Below are 23,736 nucleotides of genomic sequence, written 5' to 3'. Positions count from 1 at the left end.
TACCCCCGTGCAAACACACTTAAACACTCTTACTAGTGCTTACATATGCTTACTACTACTTATCTGTGCTTATACCTGCTTTCTACTATCTTATTCATTATGACACTGACTCTTCACATGTGCATTTCCTGTAGTACTCCATTTCATAAATATATGTTATTTAGTGGGTTTTGCAATAAAAATATTGGTTATACCATGCTTTGCCATGTAAAATAGACTGCGTTGCAGTGGGACTCGAAATGTGAATACCTTCTCGTTAGATGAATGCTCTGCCCACTACACTATTGCTGTGCTGCTTTATTTGCATATATCTTCCTTGTTATCCTCTTCAGCCTTTTACTCTGCTTTAACCGTAGCTAAGCAATGGCCACACCTGTGCACCTATGGTTAGCTGTACTCAGAGTTTAAAAAAAAAATAAAGGGGTTTCTTTTTTTGATTTTTATGTCCTCTTGCTGTTGTACACATGGGGGACTGTTGGTGGGGATATACAGATATCTATGAGTGGCCTCACTCATTTATTTCCCCCTTTGTTCTGTTCTACATTGCAGGGGCATGTTTATTCTGAGAGCTCTGCTCTTAGACATACCCCTTGCATTCGTACACACTCCGTGTAAGCCTAGGAGGTTGGGCAGTGCACCTTCATAAATATGCATGGTGAGCTGCCATCCACCTCCTACACCGGCGCTTCCATGCAGGACTAAGGTAGTCCTGCATGGAAGATTAGTGAATCCGGGGGATAAGCTTTTATCACGGAAATGTGTGCTGTTGTAGCTGTGTACTTACTGGGCACAATCATATTTAATCCAATTTTAGAAGTCAGGATATTATAAGATATATTTACAGTATTTGAATTTAGCTTGCTAAGTCCTATAGAAATAAATAATTTATTTGCCATTTTTTTAAAAAATTAGTAGTTTATATCTTTACATCTTGTTATTTTCTCCCTGTCCAGCTTTCACTTTCTCTCTCTCTCTCTATATATATATATATATATATATATATGTATATATATATATATATATATATATATATATATATATATATATATATATATATATATATATATATATATATATATATATATATATATATATATATTTGCATATATGTACAGCTATCTGTCTGTATCTATCTAATATATATATCTATATATATATCTATATATATCTATATATATATATATATATATATATATATATATATATATATATATATATCTATATAAACATTCCCAGAATTCAATAAACCTTGTGTAGGCTTTGTGTGGAGTCTACATGAAGTTTGCATGTTTGCAAGATGAGCAGCAGTTCTAGTCACCTACGCATGGCATGCATCATTATTACACGAATGCAAGTAAGATTTCATGACCAGCAACACTGTGTGGAGAAGAGGGAACACGCATACAAGTTTGTCTATGGGTATACTTGTTGTGCAAGATTATGCAGAGAGCCAGAATGACTACTAGGCATGAAATTACTGCAATGACTGCAGAATTTACACATTACAGAAAAGTGTGCTCAGTGCAATGTACATTATAACAAGTTTTAGCATAATGTAATATTGGATGTTGGGCTGAGCAGCAAGGACAAATACAATGCAACATTGATTAGGCAGGGAAAGTCTGCTGATTAAAATGATAGGAATGAAGGAGGAAGAGGGCATATACAGTACGGCATGGTACACAAGATAGGATATGTCAATGAATGTATACTTCCAGACAAGGCAGTAGCATAAAAGTAAGCACGTACGTATATAGTACAGTACGTACTGCTGTTTACACCTCCTGTGTGAGTATATTCATATCATCTCACAGAATAGAATATATGTGACAGTCACACAAGGGTACATGGAAATGTAGATGAATGGTTGTGATATTAACGTCATTGACTGGAGAGGACATTTAACAAGGATTTTTCATACAATAAGGGGCATGTACATGTTGTGAAGATCTGCACAATGATTTTCTTAAATATGACTGAAATGTCAGCATACCTCACAGACAAGCATGGAGAAATAAGTGACAGATTTGACAACTCCTGACAGAAGCAGACACAATCAAAAATTATTTTAAAATATTACAATCACTGATCTGTGATATTACCAGAATATGTTAGTTTAAGTTATTATACATGTTCTGCAGGAAGAGACGTGTACAACTATAATGATTGCTAATATTCTGTGAGGTGAAGTCACTACCCCTTTTCCAAAATTAAAGTGTCTTTGGAGTGGTTAAGTGGGTCAGTGTTGAATTCATGGCCAGTCTTGGCCATTTCAGTGGTTTGCATGACTCAGAAGCCAAAAGCCACATGTGCAAGAATAAAACCCATGCCAACAATGTTGTCAATGATCTCTGTATTTAGTGGATGCAACACAGAAATGCATATCATGCATGCATCTTGTACAACATCTTGAATGGAAGTCTGCCCTGTGAGGTACTACTAGGTCTGCATATCAAAGAATAGTTCTGTATGTAGGTGTGTACAAGCTTACTGTGCCCAGTATAGTATATGTAACTAATGCATTCCTGGCTGACATAGTTATTGACCATAAGGATAAAAATACTTACACACAACACACTGTCATGAGTGAATTCCCTACACACAGTTGAATATTGCATGCATGTGCCACATAAGATCATAGATCATAGAAGGTTTCTAGGCTATTAGCCGTAAGGCCTCTACAAGCCTAGCCATGTTAAACCCTTGTTCTCTTATGGACCAATATATATAGTCTATGTTTGCACCTGAATCTAAGATCAGCACTGGCTGACCCTGCATGAGAGGGACAAAGGTGAAACCCCTGGTGAAAATGTATAGTTTCCAATCCAAATGTCCAGATAGCACTTAAATAGGATCATTGAGGAGCTCTGTTTTACATGAATTGGGAGTTTGTTCCAGAGGAGTGACAAGGTCTGGAAGACATAGCTGTCTCTCCAGCATGTCCTGTTAATATCACAGGCTAGGCTAAGATCCCTAGAGTGAGAGAATCTTGTCCCATTGTTTTTGTGGATGTGCAGCTGCTTCATCAAGTTAAGGTCTGAGACTGCTCTGTAGGCCAGGCACAAGTTGCTTCTAAGCAGTCTATACAATACCGAGTAAAGTGATAGGGGTTTCAATCAGTCTGTGTAGGTCATGTCTTGTAGGCCCTGTATTTACTTGGTGAGAAACCTCTGAGGTGTCTCTAGTTGCTGCAGATGTCTGTTGAGGTACTTACAGAAGGGAGCAATGTAGTCTTTTATTGGTCTGATGAGAGTCAAGTACAGGGGAGTTACAACCTCCTTAGCTTTGGATGTTATACCTTTGCTTATGAGTAAAGAATGCAACCCAAGTCCAACAAATCCGGTAAATTCACAGCAAGTTAAATCCAATAAAAAAGAGGTAACTGGAACCACAGGCAAGATATAAAACTGTTTATTCGCAAGTAACATACTTTCACAGTAAGACTGCTTCCTCAGGCTTCTCAAACAGATAAAACGTTGAAACACCCCAAACATGTAAATAAGTACTGAAATCAATCAATCAATTAATTAGTAATTAGCTTAAACAACACTTAAGTATAATTCAAACAATACTTAAAAAAGTAAATAGTATAAAATGAAGTTAAAATATTTTCCTAATACTGTTATGTAAATATTTCAATTCTGGTTTTAATGTAAAACCACATTTAAACCTGGTGGGTGATAAGATCTAAAACATAAAGTCCACTTGTTTCTATGCCTTTCTGTTATGTTCAGAGTGTCACCACCTCTGATATGTACTGGAAAATGTTCTAAAATTAAGAACTTAAAACTATGAATATTATTTTTATTTTGTATGTGCTTATATAATGAGTTTGTGTCTTTGTTTCTCCTAATGTCTGAAAGGTGATTACATATATGATCCTTCAGTCTTTGATTAGTTTTACCTATGTAATATGAAGGACGTTTATTATACCTTACCATATATATTATATTCTTAGTGTTGCAGTTGCCATATGCACACATAAAACAATGTATTGTTAACAGGATGATAGAATGTTTTTTAGTATAGATATATATATTTATGTATATATAGATATATATTTGAAAAATGTGTAACTTTCACATTCAAAAGTGCCCTTCTTCAAAATCGTTCATTCATTGTTTTAATCTGTTCATTATAACATAATTTATTCTTAAGTGTGGCACACCTTTTGTAAGAAAATGTTGGAATTCGCAATGTGACCTCTCTTAATTCAGGTACCTGCTGTAGGAACAACCAAAGTTTAATAATGCGTTTGATATAATTTATATGTTGGTCATAAGTTAGTACAAAATACATCTTGTGTACCTTCTAGATCTTTCATTATTATTATTGTCATTGTTTTTGGAATAATTCAAAAAAATTTGAAAAAATGGATGGATGCAAAGAATTCCTTTCTCTTAATGCTTCATTTTTAATATAATGGACCCTATCATGATGGTACCCCCTTTGTATAAAATCCTTAGACATGTCATCTAGTTATCATGCTAAATCATGTTCAATAGTGTTAAGGTTACTTACTCTGCACATTTGATTCTTGACCATATTGTCGAACATAAATGTGGGGTTCATATTGTCATGCGATAAATAAGTACATTTCTTAACCTCTTTTTTATGTAGGGTGGTTTGTAATTCACCCTTAACATATTTTATTAATGTAATGTCAAGGAAGTCTATGGAACTATATTGGATGTTCTTTTTAAACTTCAGAAAAGTTGTTGTGGAGTACAAATAAATCATAAAATTATTTAAATCACTCGATGAACCTTCCCATAAGAAAAAAGATCATCAATGGATCTTTTATAAAAAAAAAACATTCCTATAGAACTTATTTGACAATGATAAAACATTGTCCATTTCCCAACAATTCATAACTAGGCTAGCACATATGAGTTTGCCACCTGAGTCCCCATTGCTATACCCTTCACTTGCTTGTAATAATTCTCCTGAAATAAGAACACATTATACTCTAAGACAACACTTAGTAAATCGCATACAAGACCTGTGTTGACATCCATACAATAAGAATACTCTGTTATGTACTTATTTATCATTGAATACCAACATTGGAATGCATGTAAAATGAGAATCAAGCCTTTCTTATGAGGTGTGCAACATAGGAGGTCTTCCTTACTACTGTGGACACCTAATTATCAAAATTAAGGCTACTATCAACCTGCATTCCTAAATTTCTCATGGATGGGTTTGAACCTAAGGGTGTATTATTAATGTTGTAATTAGCAGTGATATGTCTTTTGCCAAAGAGGATGATAATGCATTTTTTGCATTTAGTTTAAGTCTGTGGCTTTGACACCAATCCTTTGTCTGTGTAAGCCCATTTTGTAGTATGTTTACATTTTTTGGGGGAATCGAAGATTGCATCCAGTTTGCAGTCATCAGCAAACTTAGTAAGACATAGGCCATCTATTTTCATTTGGATCTATGAAAATTAGATACCAAACAGTAGGGGCCCTAGCATAGATCTTTGTGGAACACCACTGGTAACAGGTCTGCTAGTAGAGGTGGCATCCACAATTGTGACTGTATGTGTTCTGTTTGTGAGCCAGTTCACAACCCATCTAGTGATGTAAGGATTAATCCCCAGCTGGGTGAGTTTCACAATGATGCCTGAGTGAGGGATTGTGTAAAAGCCTTTGGCTAGGTCAAATAGGCAGTATGAACTGTTTTGCCTTCATCCAGGGCCTTGGTGACATTCTTGAAGAAGTCCACCAAGCTTGACAGACAAGACTTGCCCTTAACTAAGACAAACTGGGTTGAGTGAAGAGTTTGAAGATCACCTATGTCCTTGTTGATAAGGTCCATGATGATTTTCTACATAGTCTTGCAGATAAGGCTGGCCAGGCTTATGGGTCTATAGTTCCCGTGGTCGGTTGAGCAACCACCTTTGTGCAAGGGGATTACAGTTGTTTTCCTCTCAAAGCCGTGTTTAGACTGAGACTGAAGACCGTGTTCAGTGGTTCTGCTAACTTCTGTTTTAGACCATTTAAAAAGCAGCCTGGAATGTTGTCTGGTCCCATAGAGTTTGTGGTTTTGGCCTTGGAGAGTGGGGCTCTGGCCTGCTCTCTGGCGATACTAGGCAGAGGACTTGTGACATGTATGTTATGTGGTATGATTGGTGGGATGGGGAGTGATGTTTTTACCAAACCTATCTGCTAACAGGTTGGTGATCTCCTCAGGTACAGTATAAGTGATACCATCCACAGCTAGTTTGCCACAAAGCTAAGTATTCCCTTTTAGATTTTGGACATAGCTAAAGAATACTTTGTGATTTTTCCTTGGATATGGATACTAATTTAGTTTTGTAATTAGCTTTAGAGGACTTTACTGGATGTGTAATCTACTTGTTAATGCTTTGGAGGGAGTTCTTCCTTTGCTGGGACTGTTCCCTCTTGTTTTTGTTAGCAGTTTCTTTCTCTTATTGTATAACTTATTTATGCTGGAAGTCCACTAGGGTGGCATATTTTTTCGAGAGGATCTTCATTTGATCCATTCCGGTATGGCTCAGTCTGTATATTTTTAGAGGTGTTTATACAGAACATTTATGCACACCTTAGTATAGGGGTCATTGCTGTCAGTGTTGAAAGGGGGTCAGAAACTATTGATGCCATCTCTCATAGGTTCACAGGTTCATAGGTTGGTACTAGGCTATCAGCCCTAGGGCCTATATAAGCCTAACCATAACAATTCCCTGGCTATTTCTTCCCACACTATTTACTTCCCTGGACCCCTGTCTAGCAGGGTGACTGATGTGATCCCCGGGGTGAATTTCCTTTCTCCCATCCAATCGTCAAGGTTCCTTTTGAAGATGGCCAAAGAGGCACTCTGCTTGACATGTATGGGCAATCTATTCCAGAGTCTGGGGAGTCTTTGGGTCAGGAACCCATCCCTCCAGCATGTTTTGTTTATTGTGATGACAAGGTTTAGATCCCTGGAGCGTGTGGCTCTGAGGGATTGGGATTTCTTTAAGTGTAGCATGTCCAACAGCTCTGGGTTTGACATGGCCTTGTATGTTAAGCACAGATCGCCTCTGAGTAGACGATATGCGACAGAGTATAGCTGGAGTTTTTTAAGGTGGACATCGTAAGGCATCTGCTTTAGGCCTGTGATTGTTTTAGTGAGGTATTTCTGCAGCCTTTCCAGTTGTTGCAGATGTCTTGAGAGGTACATACCAAATGGGGCGTTGTATTCTATAATGGGTTTAATGAGGGATGAGTACAGTGGGACAATGACCTCCTTTTTTCTGAATGAAAAGCCCTTAGTGATGAGGTGTGCCCCATAGAAGGATTTCTTGACTGTTGTGATGATGTGGTTACCGAAGGTGAGATCACTGTCCACCTGTGTCCCTAAGTCTCTTATCACACTTTCGGTGTTTACTGTACTGCCACCTATATGGTAATTCATGGATACATGTTTTTTTCCCAAAGCGGATAACTATACATTTCTTGGCATTGAGCTTGAGCCCATGGCTCTGGCACCAAGCATCTGTTTCTGTAAGACCCTTTTGTAGAGTATCCACATAATTTAGGGATTCAATAATGGCTTCCAGTTTGCAGTCATCTGCGAACTTTAATATCCAGAGTCTCTTAGTGTTGGCCTGTACTTCAGAGGAGTAGATGCCAAACAAGAGCGGTCCCAGGACTGAACCCAGAGGTACTCCACTTGTCACTTGTCTGGAGTTGGATTTGGAGTCGGCTACCTTTACAGTGTGGGTTCTATCAGTAAGCCAGTTAGCAACCCATTGGGTGACATAGGGATTAATGCCTAGCTTAGTAAGTTTATCTATGATTCCAGAGTGGGGGATGGTGTCAAAGGCTTTGACAAGGTCTAGATAGGCTGTGTGGACCACCTTACCCTTGTCCATGGCTCTGGAGACTGATTCAAAGAAGTCAATCAGGTTCAGGAGACAAGATTGGCCCTTCACGAACCCAAACTGGATGGGGTCCAGTGTTTAAAGGTTGCCAATGTCTTTGTTTATAAGGTCTATGATAATACACTTCATGGCCTTGCAGATAAGGCTTGTCAGACTGATGGGATGGTAGTTTCTGGGATCCAAGGTGGATCCCCCCTTGTGGAGTGGGATAACTATAGCTCTGCGCCACTCACTGGGCACAAAACTTGAGGTGAGGCTATGATTAAACATGACACTTAGGTGAGGTGCCAGTTCATATTGTAGTTCATGTAGTACACAGCCCAGGTTGTCATCTGGTCCCATGGATGCTGTATGCTTAGCTTTGGAGAGTGCATATTTTACCTTTGTGGTCATTATTACCAGAATTTGGCAATCTTCCGGTATTGAGATGGGCCATTTAGGGGGTGAGAGGGAGGTGAAGTTGGCACTGAATTGATCTGCTAGGATATTGGCAATATCCTTGGGATCAGTATATTTAATGCCATTCTGTTTTAGCTCAGAGCAGATTTGAGCATTGCCATTCAGATTCTTGACATAGTTATAGAATGCCTTGTGTTTGTCTTTGGAATCTTTGGCAATTTTATTTACGTAACTAGCTTTGGAGGATTTTATGAGGGATCTCAGTTTCTTACTGAGGCTGGTAAGGGAGTTTTTTGCATCTTGGGATTTTCCTCTTCTCTGAAACAGTTTCTTCCTTTTGTTGTAAAGTTTGTTTATGGCAGGGGACCACCAGATTGGCTTCCTTTTTTTGGATGAGAGCATCTTGGTTCTATTTGGGATGACACGATTCATGCATGAGTTGATGTGCTCGTACAGTGCCTTAGTGTAGGATTCAGCAGTTGAACTTTCAATTCCCGTCTGCATGGGTGTCATGAAGTTTGTCACTTCTGACTTGAGTAGCATGAAGTTGGCTTTGGAGAAGTTTTTTATGGAGGTTTCCTTTACTGAGGGGTGGGGGTGGGATGTAGATGTTAAGGGTGATTAGCTTATGGTCAGACCTGACTAATGAGGGGGTGACCATAGGTGTGGAGCATCGATTTCCCATGTTGGTAATGACCAGGTCTAGGATATTGGAGCCCCTGGTGGGACTATGGATTAATTGATCCAGGGCATTGGAATTTATGCATTCCAAGAACCGTTGGGCAAAGGTGTTGGTACATGAGTAGTTTTCCCAGTTAATGGCAGGGTAGTTAAAATCACCTAGTATTAGGGTGTTTGGTTCTATCTTAATATTTTCCAGTAGGTTTAGAAAGGTGTAGTTATGTCAGTGGACTATAGTCTGCTTTGGAGAAGTTTCTTAACCTTTTTGCTCCTGTGGGTGGTACAGTTGTGATTGTTACTTCAAATGAGACTGAATTATAATCGGACTTTCCCAGGGAGGGCCCCACAAATAGGGTGGTGCAGCAATCCCCCATGTTGGTGAGCACAATGTCAAAAATGTTAGAGCCTCTTATGGGGGTGCTGACTATCTGCTTCACAGAATTTGTGTTAACAAAGTCCAGGAACCTTTGGGCCAGTGTATTTGTGCTCATATATGTTACCCAATCAATAGAATGATAGTTAAAGTCACCCATGACCACGTATTTGACTATACTGAGAGTGACTCAAATAGGTTCAGATAGACTGTGTGGTTTTCATGGTTCATGGTGAGGGACTTATAGCTAACAAATATGTGGGGGGGGGGTCTTTCCTACAGTTAGTTGGACACTGAGTAACTCTAGGGAGTTGTACTGTTTAACCAGTCTAGAGGTATATTTATCTTTAATGAAGCTGAATACGCCTCCTCCCTTGTTTTATCACATTTGTTTTGTGGTGTGAATGTGTAGAAGTTATAGCCCAGCATGCCCAGGGTTCTCTCTAGGGCCTTGAACCCTTGAACCATGCCTCTGTGACTGCGCATACATCAGCATCTTCTAGGGTGAGAAGTGCTTCATGTGTGTGCAGTTTCTGATTCAGACTCCTAGCATTAAGCAGCATAACTCTGAGTTTGTTTCTGGAGGATATTTTTACGTAGGGAATTTTGTTCTTATGACATTGCCTAAAAAGGCACTATGTTGGAGGCAAGTACCTTCCAACAACCTAAAGCCTAGAGGCAACAGGTGAAGACCATCTCTGGTAAAGCAGCATGGTCTGTCGACCATATTATCTCAGGCTGTCAGATACTGGCTCCCCATGGATTGACATAAGAGGCTAAGAGGTTGGTGTAATGGTTAAGGTGCTTACCTTAGAAACACAAGCTGCAGGGTTTGATTCTGACATGGGGTAATTGGCTAGGCTTTAAAATGGCCCATAAGGGCAGTTAGCCTAGTATGAACCTATGCTGAAGTCAGTCATTTTTTGCTTGTATTGTGTCATCATCCTGGTTGAGGGAAGAATGTTGTTTAGGGCTAAGTACATCCTAGGAGAGGAAAGAATATGGTTTAGGGCTAAGAACATACCGTTTTTATTTGTTTTTACCTGTTTTTTGGAATTAAAGTATTCTTACTCTCAGCATTGGGCATCTTTTCGTTTGCTGAAAAAGTAAAGTAAAAATGAATACATTGACAATGGTGGCTCAATGTATTCGACATAGCAGGAGGTGAAGTCAGTTACCCATGCTATGCACATTAACGTACAGTTATACTTCACAGTCAATAGTAAGTTAATGCAACTATTTTGCAGGTGGGCTACACCACCTGCACCCCCCCACACCCCCTGCTAATTAAGTATATCTACTCAGAGATCATGCTACAGTGAGGAAATGGGCTAATTCCCTATTCCCCACTGAACTGTGATCTCCCAGAACGTCGAATCAGGAATAATCAAGTGTACCATGTCACTTGATCATTCAAAATCAAGATCTTTTGGTTCAATTCATTGCCATTTTGAAAACAGTGCTTCAACCATGTGTGACTCGATACTCTGCACTTCAGAAATGTCATAGTAAACCTATATGTATACATATATTTATTTATTTGCAGTTTGATTACTGGGGAAGTCCACTGGGCCGAACTGACCCATTTTCAGTGGAGGCCCGTGGAGAAAAGCTCCAAGATGCATTATACAATTTAGATACAACTGATAGTTAATATTAAAGATAATATTATGTAGAATAGTTACTCATAAATGCATTCAATATGCATAGTTAACAGATTCATTAAGCCTGAAGGTAGGGATCATACAGTTTCATTTGAGGAAAACAGATGTGTGCTGGGTGTGAAAACAGATTACATACAAACCTTTTAAGAAAATGTAAATGAGCTTTACATACACACATCAACAGTAGAATGCTATTTACAATATTTACAAGGTTGGGCTGTGTGAGGGTAGTTGTAGGACTTGTTGAGAGCTTAGAGAGAAGCTATAGAAATTGTTGAGAGCTTAGATAGGCTCATAGGAAAATAACTATGAGAGTTGTAGAGCTAGGGAACCAGAGCGAGACCCCCCTTGGATTAGGTTGGGTGAAGGCAGGTACATTTCCATTTAGTGGACAGGTGTTTGAATAGTTGGGTTTTGAAGTTTTCTGAATTTGGTATGGTTCTTAGTGTGGGGGGAAGGGAATTCCATTTTTTCCCTAGTGAGAAAGATAGGAAAAGTTGGCCAGCAGGGCATTTAGGTTTATGGATAGTAATTAAGTTCTGATTTTCAGATCTGAGAGCTCTGTTGGGTGTATAAGGGGAAAGGATGTTAGTCAGAGCGGGACATTTTGTTGGGTGAAATATGAGTCTATGTGCAGTAGTGAGTTGCAGATTATCTAGGTAGTTTGGAAGTTCAAGTCAATTAAGGGATTGTAGGGTTAGGCAGTGATGGGTGGTATTTTAAGATTTAGAGGCAAATTTAGAGATTTTGTTGTAGCAGTTTTCTAGTTTAGAGGTGATAGAGGAGGACAGGTTGGTTTGGAGAGGGGCTCCATATAATAAGGAAGGAAGAAGATAAGTCGAGGCCACAGTTTGCCTGGTAGAGTTGGAGAGATTATTCCTATACAGTATACCTAGCTTTTGGTGGGTTTTCTTAATATTTTGTTGAATATGAATATCAAACTTGAGGTGTTCATCTACAGTTATGCCAAGTAGTTTAGCAGAGGGGACTACTTATATAGGTGAATTGGTTTGACTATAGACTTTGAAGTTGTTTTTATCGGAGGAGACGGACTTTGTGGGAGGGAATAGTATAATCTTTGATTTATTTGCATTGAGAGAGAGGTGGTTTTGGCGCATCCAGTTTTCAGTTGCTGTGAAGGCAGTTTGGGTTTTAGTCAGCAATTCAGAGAGGTTTGAGGCAGAGCAGACTAAGGTGGAATCATCTGCATATTGAATGATTTTAGCATCAGGAATAGCAGTGTGAAAGTTATTGATGAAGATGATAAAAAGCATTGACCCAAGGATGGATCCCTGTGGTACACCAGTTGGGGTAGGTAGGAAGGAAGAGATGGAGTTCTTCCATTTGACTGCCTGTGAGCTGTCTGATAGATAGCTGAAGAACCAGGATAAAGCATTATGTGAGAGATTAAGGTTTGAGAGATGACAGAGAAGGTGCTTGTGGGAAAAAGTATCAAAGGCTTTAGACAGATCGAGTAAAACTGTAGAAGCTAAGTGTCCTGAATCTCGGGCTTGATTGACAGTTTCTAGGAAAGAGAGTAGAGTGGTTATTGTGCTGTGGCCTGGACGGATGCCATGCTGGGTAGGAGTGAGAATATTGTTTTGGGTTACGAAAGGCATAAGTTGGAGGTGGATGCATTTTTCTAGAATTTTGGATATTGGTGAGAGCAAAGCAATGGTGAAAAAGTTTAAGATGCTGGTATTTTTGCCTACTTTATGAAGAGGAAGAATATAAGTTGAGTGTCAGAGTTTGGGGACATATGATTCTTTTATGGATCGGTTGATGATGCTGATTGGGAGAGCAATGCCATCGACAGCACATTTGAGGAAGGAAGAGGAAATATTGTCAGGAACGTTAGAGCAAGGTTTAAGTTTGGACAAAAGTTTTTTTTATAAAGTTAGTGAAGATGGGTTTAAGTTCAAACAGATGAAGTGAGTTAGAAGGGGGAGAGTGTAGAGCAGTTGGGTTATTATTGGGAAATGTTTTGGTGAGGTTAATAATAGTGTCTATGAAAAATGAGTTAAATTCAGAGCCTAGGTCGAGGTCAGATTTACTTGGGTCAGGACAGGGATTATTCTTGGAGCCTGGATTGAGGAGTGAGCTTATTGAGTTGCAGAATTTTTGGGGGGTTTTATTGTTATTGGACTGAAGTTTGATATAGTAGGATTTTTTGTCTTTGGAGATTAGTTGTTTTGCATGGTTGCAGAGCTGTTTATAATGGAGCAAGGTATTGGCCAGTTTATTGTTTTGGTAAAGCTTCCATAGTTTGTATCTGTGGTGCATAATCTGTTTTGTCTCTTTGGATAGCCAAAAAGCAGTTTTAGTTTTTATACTTTTGTTTCTTAGTGGGGCTAGTGAGTTTAAAGTATCAAGGAAGACAGAGTTGAAGTAGTCTATAGCCTTGTCAAGAGGAAGGATGTTTAGAATTTGCCATTTTATTTGTTTGAAAGTATTTGAGAAAGTAGTTGGGTTGAAGCTACTGAGGTTACGAGTTTGACTATATTGATGCTGGTGTAGGGAGGAACTAGTTGAGTGATGCATGAAGGCTGGGAGGTGGTCACTAAAGGTATCAGGAATTGTGCCAGAACTGGTTATTTTATTTGGATCTGAGACTAGGATCCAATATATAGTGGATCCGGGAGTGTTTATTTTGTTAGGTCAAGTGATGGAGAGGATTATTTGAGTGAAGTTATAGAGGTTAATGGATAGGGAGGGAGAGGGGCAATTGATTTTATTCCAATCAATATTCACATCACCAAGGATATAAGTTTCATAGTTAATTTCAGTAGATGTCCATAGGAGAATATTTTCAAGTGTAGAGATATTGTTACCAGGTGAGATATTTAGGGCAATGATGCAGATAGTTTTATGTTTATTTAGTTTTAGAATTCCAGCAGTTAGTTCAGTGTTCTGGAATTGAGAAATTGAAATTTGGAGGGGAATTAAGGTAAGAAGGTTGGAGCAGACTGGGGCAGTGCCTCCATATTTTTTATTTAGTTGGTCATTTCTGAGACAATGAAATCCTGGGGGCAGAATCTCAGAGTTGGAGATAAAGGCTTGAGCCAGGGTTTGGAGATGGCTAAGATATCTGGTTGGTTATGGCTTAACCAAGCTTGAAATTGGTGTACTTTGTTGTTTAGACTATGTGCATTAATTGTAAAAATCATTAGGGTGTTGAGATAGGAGGAAGAGGGTAAGGGATGAGTGTTGTTAATAAAGGATGTAGGACCAGGGTTAGGATGGATATCACCAGCTTGGACTAGGTTGTTGAAGGAGATATCCTTTAGCCATATTGGTCTGTCAGGCATGACTTTTGATAGATTGTAGATTGGAGCAGGTGACAGTATCTTGCCTTTAGAGGAGAAAAGTTTAGGGTGGAATAGGTGCAAAGGGTTGGGATGAATGAGAGAAGAGGAGATAGAGTGGAAATGGGAGTAAGAGTGACAGAGAAGGTGGGTTTCTATGGTAGTTGTCTTTGTAGGTGGTATTGGACAAGCATAGGTGGAATATGGGGTAGCATAGTATAAGGGAAGTAGGAACAGAAAGAGGAAGCTGGGGGAGTGGAGGGTGTGATAGCCTGAGGAGAGCATGTTGGAGCAAAGAGAGAGCAGTATGAGTGGTTAGGAAAATAGAGAAGGCTATGAAAAAGGTAGGGATTAAAAATGATGGAGGTATTCTAGACATTTAAGGAAAGAGGAGGGGACTATAATTATTGGGTGGTGATTACAGAGTTTAAGAAGGGTGGCTATAGGTGGGAGGAGTAATGAGGGGGAGCTGGTATTGGTTAATTAGGCTGAGAGGGTGTGGTCAGATAGAAATAAAGCTAGGAGTGCTGGGGATGGGTGGGAATTGGGAGCAGGGTAGGGGAGCGGAGTGAGCCCATAGGGCAAACGAAGTGGGAAAGAATACTAGAGATGAGTATGGCAGGAAAAAGTATCAGCAAAGAGCAGTTTAAAGGCTGTAGTTGGACGTTATGAGCTAAATATTTCCAGCCAGAAAATGAGGGCTGCCTTTACAGAGGGTGGTTTGGAAGGTGGGAGAAAATATTTACAGTCTAAAGATATTAACTCACAACCAACTGTTTGTGAAAAAATAAAACTTGGGATTATAAAGAATATCTAAGGTTTATATTGGTAGATGCTGCCACCTAATGGTAGAAGGAGATAGCAAACAGCAGAGATAGTTGGACCAGTCTTAGGTTTAAATATATTCTAGGGTAGTGATAACAGGAGGGGGAGAGGGCAAACAGTCTGCGGTAGGCTGCTAGAATGCACACACGGGAGGGCACACTAACTCTATAGATAGTACATCAAGTCTGCATTTAATTAGTGTTAAGCAACATACATTTACAAAATCTTGTTGGGGGGGGGGGTCTTCTCAGTAGTATTTTTCTAAGTACCAGGCAAGCTGGCCAATTCATGGTGTCTTCAGGTGATGACCGGAGGTATTCCTTTTTTGTTTAAAGCAGGGAGGGAGCACCCAGGATGGATTACTGTAAAGGAAAGGGAGACAACATTGAGTTAGTTAATATTGCAGATGTAGAAAGGAAAGGTAGAAGGTAAGGGATGTTCAGAGAAGAAGGGAGGGTGTAACAAAGCACAGTAACAGAGTGGCTCTGGTTAGATGAGGCTGGACCAAGTGTGTAGAGGAAGATTGGGTTTAGGGGATTAACAATGGAAAGCAGCAGACATTATGCTATGAGCAATACAAGTTAGGCAATATAGGCGCCATTAAAGAGAACAAAACATTCAATCAGCAATTCAGCATGCTATCAGTAACCCTAGTCTGTTTGAGAGGACAGGGTTATACAGCAGTAAAGCCAAATATAAGTAGCAGAAAGCAAGGGGTAAATGATAAAGTAATACTATAAATTCTCTAAACAGTGCAATATATAGTGATCAACAGAGTAGCACAGTAAACTACGATATGTTCTTGCTGTGCAATAACTTGTGCTGAACAGTTTTCAAAACAGTTTTCAGAAAAATATAAAAGCCATGTGGTGCCGTTATAGAGACAAACGGAAAAGAAAAATAGCTGCTAAGCCAGTAATTAAGCTAAAGGCTTTAGTAGGACCACTGATCCACATTAAAAGAGAAATAAAGGTCTTCAACGATATATGTTCATTGGCGTCCTTTTAACAGGACATCTGGAGAGCAGACTAGGCCAGCAAAGTGCAACAGTTGAGCCCTGTATACTCAGACTAAAGTAAGGCAGCTGGCGACAACATAAAACATAAAAAGAGACCCACTCATCCCAAAAAGCAGCTTACAGCGGCTACATATATATGTGTGTGTGTGTGTGTGTGTGTGTGTGTGTGTGTGTGTGTGTGTGTGTGTGTGTGTGTGTGCGTGTGTGTGTCTGTGTGTGTTTGTAAAAAGATAGAGATATGGGGTGGGATGAAAGAAAAATGTGATTAGACTTGTTATGTGACAAACATTCTTTATTGCAATTAAGTATATTGTTACTATAATATTAGCCATACATCTTTCAAAGTCAAAAATAGGATTGTGAATTTTAACAAATAATCCTTGTAATATACATATATTGCATATATGCTTTTAAAGATAATACATATTAAGTATTCAGCAACACAACATTTATTGAAAATTTGATGAAATTACTATCAATGAATAATACGTTTTGAATTAGAATGTATTGGCTACTAGTGACTGAACCCACCAAATTTCAATAAACTATTACAATTGCTTCTTACAATTGCTTTGAGGTACAGAATAAGGCATGCATGCTTGCTTTTACATTTAAGATACTGTATATGTGGTTAATTTGCAAGTAATGTATGGAAAGCTATAATTTTGTTGCATACATACTACTTGTTTCTCTGAGTCTTTTTAAGCATTCAGCATGTCCCTCCTCATTCGCTGAAATCTCCGGAGCAGCTGAAAAATAAAGAAGGGGAAAAAAGAGGCATGAAAGCATTATGCATACCAGTCTTGGCTATCTCCAGCTTTCTACATCAGTTAATGTTGCTTTATGTGCACATTTACACAACTGCAGGATGTCTGCAGTCCTAAACTCACCCAGCCACTGGTTAGCTTGTGCCTGTTTGCACCATTTCAGGCCCTTATAATGATGCCTGCATTGTTCCCCAGAGTATGGGGTGCCAGCTGCACTAGAGACAGTCTTGGCTAGACTGTTACAAGACTCAGACTTATATTGAGACCCCTGCAGCAGCCCACAGCTGTAGAACTTTACAAGGAGTGCCATGAATATTCTTGTCTCCTCGACACCTCATCTTTGAGCCTTGAATTGGGCACCATCCTTGCCAGCACCTTTCATGTCTGCATAGGACATCCAGCAACAGGTAAAATATTTTCATGCCAATTCATGATATCACGTTTTTATGGCCAGTGTGCAAACCTGCCCAGCTGTGTCAACTGGGTTTACATGGTGGTGGGCAGAAGGCAACATTGCCAAACTGAGATGAAGGCAGTTTATAAAATAGGAAGTGTAATATGACAGTTGCATTCATTTATAGCTTGTCTGTTGCTATACCTGACAAAACTTTGCCTGGTGGTCCAGACTGATATGTTAAGTGACTTGACTTTTGACATGAGTTGGGGATAAATTTTATGACTTGACACATATTTTGGGGACCTTATACACTGATAAATGTAATTTGTACAATGTGGGATTTAAACCTATGTAAAATAGGGAATACATATACTTTCAGTTAGGTGTTTTTTTTTTCCTTATTGCTACCAAAGAAGGGTTCATCAAGTATGGTAATTGATTATACAGGCACAACATCCTGGTTTATGCATTCTCATGTGTGATGCAGGAGTTATGTATGACAATATACTGGAAATGCATATACTTGTATTACTTTCAGAGAAGATTTCTGAGTTTTCTGGGTCAGACCTCACAATACATTCTGTTTTACAGCTATATTTGTGTTACATGAGTTGTGTAGGTGACTGTCAGTCAAGTTTGAAGTCCATCCCAGGGCAGAAAAAAAATTATTACAGAAACATAATTGTCAGGATACCTCCAGTTACACATATGATTCATATGATTATCAACTGCTATGCATAGTTATTGTTTTGTAGTATTATCTTTGTATTGTTATTTTTTATATAAATTATAGTGGTACACCATCTAAAAAACTAGAGTGTGTTGGATTAGAACCCTAGACCATCTGTGTTGTGGCCATGAAGTTGCACTTGGTACCACAGGGAAAGCTATGCCATATGTGTATTTTTTACACTCAGTACTGTCCAGAGTGCTGACTGCCACACAACACCTCTTATTGTGTTTGTGCGAAGGAAAGCAAAACAAATGACAATGCTTCTTTCTTGCAATTAACAATGTTTATTTTTGTCTGCAGCAATGAACCCTGTTTGGGCACAGTTCAGCAATGCACAAATATTACAGGCAAAAGCTAATATATATAATTTTTAAAATCATTTTTCTGATTTTTTATTGTAAAAAAAATAATGTGGGACTCAAACCACTGTCTACCTATCTTATGTATTGCATTCCTCAGCATCTTTACAAGGTGTGCTACACACATAGGTAGCTCCGAGGTGTAATTGATGCCATCATTTTACCCAAGAAGCTGACTACCACGCAATGCCACTAAGTGTGATTGGACCACCGAAGGCAGCTGACATTCATTTTTAAATAGTTATGGATTTTACAGTGTGAACTAAGCCACATGCCACAGAAATATTAATAACAGAAAACAAAAAAAAATGAAAAACAGTTTAATAGATGTTAAATAATTACACAGTTCTGAATTCAAACTGTCAAACTAATGAAATTATAAAACACAGTGGGAGTGTGTTATCTTTCACAGACACAACCTTGCAGCAGCAATCAAATCATGTGCTACAAGCAATTCCATTTCCTCCACAGTATTAACAGGACATACACTTGTACATTCTCATTTAGTTGTACATGTGTGGCTTACATATTTAGTGCAATGAGTGATCACACAACCATTTATGTATTCTCTTTATATTGTGTTCATTCTTCCCTTATCTCTGCTGTAATCTCAGACATGCAGTCTGTAGTGCATTTTTATATCATTCTCCTTTAACTGTATGATAAAAGTACAGGACAGTGATAAACAGTTTTCAGCAAAGGCAGGAGAGTTTGGATATTATTGAACAAAAACTGATAAATGTGTGCAGTATTGTTTCATTTAAAAGCTTGATAAAGTTAGTTCTACACTTTGGAAGTGTATCCTCAGTGACACACTCACTGCAGGGAAGGTTGTCTGAACTGCTGTTGTGTTTTCCTTTTCTCACTAATTATACACAGTTGCAAACCATTAGTGACTTACCATGGTGTAGAGCCTACATTATGTTTATATCTGCTACACAAAGCCAAAAGTTTGGAATTCAGCAATTCTAATGAGTTCACACCTAATTTGCATGTTCACTGTGCTCAGAGGCCTGAGACTACACTATAAAAAGGTAATGGTGTAGCTAGGGAACTTGAAGATGAGGAGACTTGTGTATTTGGACAAACCAGAAGTTTGGTGTTCCTTTGAAAGAGATTTATCAGTAGAGACGTCTTCTAATTTGGTTAAGGTATGCTTGTATTATTCAAGTGCATTCTAGATTTTGTAAAATGTTATGAATCTATTTATATATCCAGAGGGAAATTGAACTTTTATCTGTATGCACTTCTTATACACCACTGCTGGCATAAGCATTTTTTGGCAGACATTTACATTTCACAGATAGGTTATAAACTTTCATCATCAGTATTATTTTTAAATATTTTTTTGGTTTGACAATATTCTATGCTATTCAAGAGAAATGCAATGTACATGTCACTGACATGGGTGCTATGCTTCTGAGATGCCCCTGGGCTACCTCCAGAGGAGTGGTAGGTATAGTGAGTACTGACTACCAATTGTAAATTGGCTTTTCTTTTGTAAATGTGTCCACATCCTGATAATTGTGTGGAAAGCATATACACAAATAATTCTGTGGTATTCCTTGGTTTGTATGAACCTTCATTTTTTTCTTGTTTTGGGGTGGGGGAACTATCTAACATTATGAGTTGCCAGAACAAAAATGTGTGCAAGTGTATTTCTGTTGAATATGTGTAAGCATCCAAATATGAAACATTACTTAAGTGATATTGCTTGGTTTGGACAAACTTTGGTTTGTGTGTGAAGGGAAGGTGGGACAATCACATAACCTTCAGTTTTAGTAAATGAAAACTCATGTTTCTAGTGCTTAATGTTAACAAATATGTACATAAGCAAGATAGTAGTTATATGATATTTATGTGTTTTAACTTTCTCTGTTTTATGTTGCATAGGATTATGGAACCCAAGCCTACAACTTCATATAGTGACTCTGAAAATGAAATGATAGTTCAGGCTTTCATGCACCATGGAGCCTTTCTGCGTCAGACCGGATGTGGGAATATGGCTGTCAGAATGCAGATTTGGAACCAGTTAGTGAACGATGTCAATGTAGGAGGTTGCAACTGGAATTATTATCAGATGCATTATTGGGCCACTGATACGACTTCATCAGCACAGAGGAGAGCAGCTGCAGTTACACAAGAATAGCTGACTGTGGGGGGGGGGGGTCCTCCTACAGAGTTCACACTGACACCAAATAAAGGGTTCCTGTCCACTGTCAGAAATCCAGACAACTCAGTATAAACTGTGCACTGTGTGATTGACATCAGTGCTGATGTTCCTGGGAAGACAAGTGTGTCACAGGAGCTGCTTCCCGGTAAGCTTACATATAGCAAGTTTTATTGGATATTGAAATATATAATTTGACTAACACTTCCTGTGATTTTTTTTTTTCTGTACATATTGATAAGTTAATAGAGTTATGCTATCCAGTTATCCAGTACACAACTGTGGGTGGATGTGTCAGACAAGTTTCAGTTTTAGCTTTTTCTCAAATGGCATAAAGGTGAGTGTGTGTTCATTGTTCCTCTGTTATTCCCCTTGTGATGGTTAATTGCTGTCCTTTCCTTGATTTATTTCTTCAAGGACCATCTTCCCTATGAAGTGTGGATACATCTGCACACAGTAAGCAAATGTTTTATTTGCTTATTAATGACCAATCTTTAGATATGTAAATGATCTGTATGTGTGAGGTGGGTGTAATGAGTGTGTGTGTATCACTGTAGAATCTGCAATTGTGTGACCTATTGGTTCAATATTTAATGAAGTAGTAATTTAGTTCCTGTGTTTGTTGATTATTATCACAGGTGATCCGGAGAGTGTAAATGTAGGACTCATAACACCTGATGTCAGAGTATCACTAGGCTCTGATGATGATGATGATGGTGGCCAAACGGAGGCACAGTCAGGGGTGCAGAGTTTGAATCTGACCCTGAGGTTGTGACTCACTTATCTCATTTTCCCTTCAAACACAGTCAGTATGCCTATGCATACCTGTTCCACTGAGCCCTCAGATAGTGTACAGGTTGAGGATGAAACACTTGTTCAGGGTAGTGTGGTTACTGTGGCACCAGTGCCAGCTGACTCTGTTCATAGTGAAAGTGTGGGCAAGGTGCCATGCAGGAGGGTTGGTAGAGTTGATCAGAGGAGGCTTGTGTGCACATTTCTCATGATTCTGGTGTGTCATTACATGTCACTCAATGTATGTTTAGGACCATCATGGAGGCACAGGCATGTTCCACTAGGGCCTCTGAGGACATGCTTAAGTTTCTAGATGTGGGACAGGTTGACATGCATTATTGCCTCCACTATGTGGCTAGTTCAATGAATCGGATGAATGACACAGTGGAACACACAGTGTTTGTGAAGGAATATCTGCAGGAAGGAGAACAGCATCCACATGATCTTTGGTCAGCAGCATCATCTGCTGTTAGCCAATGTGTTCATGTCCACTCCCGCTCCCATAGAGATACTACTTCCACTGCTCCATCAGTGGTTGAGGCGTCCACACAAGATGTCATAGGCTATGGGGTCTTTGACCTAGGCATACTCAGGAGATCTTATCCGGCAGTCATTGCTCATGTTCTGCTAACACCAGCACATCTGACCATTGGGCATGGATGTGCCAGTGCAACTCCTGGCAGAGACAGTTCTCGTAGTCATGGGCAATAACAATTAACTGATACCTCTACCACGCACAGTTCATATCTGACTGGCAAGCCAGGACATAGACCTAGCACAGAGCTTGGTTGTGTTCATGCAGATACTCACACACACAGATATTTCAAACTGAGTGCCTATATAGACACACATACTTAACAGATGCATGAGGTATTCATGAGGCTTGCAGGTCATTCTGCCTCATTGATCATTTTATTAATGCACTACATTTCTGAGTGCCTGTCTTTCTTACTCACACACATTCATTACTTTTGTGTCTGTCTTGGCATCCTGCCCCTACCACCCAAACAACACCCATGCAAATGATAACAGCTATACTTTCTCCTTGTTTCTATTTTTTTGATTCAGGGATATGAATGCATTTTTTTCTGATGGACAGGGTGCATAGCTGACAGAGTGCTTATTATATATGTGTTGGTGATGCTATTTTGAAAATTGTATTGATTTCTTATAGACTTTTTCACTATTGTGAATAATGCCTTGAAATCATTGCTACATCAGTATTGTTTATTGCTCCAGTTGTGATAATGTAGGGATAATTAGAGACTTGGGAATGTTTTTTGTATTTTGTAAATTTTTTATACATAATGCATGCTATTAGCTGTTAAACAATATACATCTATTGATATCCATCAGTGCTGTCACAAACTGAAGGCATTGCTGGGTAACTTGTATTCCTTCTACTTAGGTACATTTGCAAGTCTTAGTATGCAAGGATCTGACATTAATTTGTGCTCTTACCAATGTATTTTCCTGTTCCAGGTTCAACACTTACCTTGATAGTCCTACAGTTATAAGTGTTTTAATTCAGGGTTGACTCTCCATGATGCTAGCAGTACATAACTATTACATGGGTAAGTGAAGGTTGTGAGAATTGCCTGGCATCAATTTTACTGTATGTATGTGCAGAGGATGGAAGTTGTACCCCTTAGGTGGTCAGCATGTCTGCTATCCATCTCTTGGCCAGGGCAAGGGCATATTGTGCATAACTACTTTTACCTATACTGACAGCTGATGGTGGTTCTGCCTCTGAATCCTCACCTGCATGTGGTTGTGGTGACCTTGGCAGTGGTGGTGGATGTGTGGTCCTTGCCCTTGGTGTTCCTGTTGTAGCTGTTTTCTCAGGATAATATTGTGTAGGATAGCACAGACAGTGAAAATGTCAGCACAAGTACTGGGATCATACTGTAACCCCCCCCCCCACCACCACCACCACCAGTGTTTCTAGGCAACAGATCTGTGACTTCAGCAGCCCAAACACACACTCTAGAAGATTTCTTGTTTGAGCATGTATCTCATTATAGCATTTTCTCATGGGTGTACATGCATATCTAATGGCATCAACAGCCATGGTTTATGTGCATACCTTGTATTACCAAGCAACTGGCTTTGTGGGATATTCCACCTAGAAAACCTATGGTAGAGCTGAGAGTTCGGACAGATATGTGAGTCATGGTAACTGCCTGGGTTGCCAACACACACAATCAGGATGATTTCCAGAGCATTACATATGATATGGCAGCTAATTGAGTGGAAGCCCTACTATTTTCTATAGGCCCTTCCCTCTTCCAAGGGCAGCACTTTGATCTCAATGGGTGCACAGTCTATGACACCCACAAATTCGGGGAAATGTGCTATGGGG

The sequence above is a fragment of the Protopterus annectens genome, chromosome 1.part0 (genome assembly GCF_019279795.1).
Source record: "Protopterus annectens isolate FY-2018-M chromosome 1.part0, PAN1.0, whole genome shotgun sequence".
Classification (NCBI taxonomy): domain Eukaryota; kingdom Metazoa; phylum Chordata; order Ceratodontiformes; family Protopteridae; genus Protopterus; species Protopterus annectens.
The sequence above is the reverse complement of the archived record's forward strand: the minus strand, read 5'-3'. Positions refer to the sequence as shown.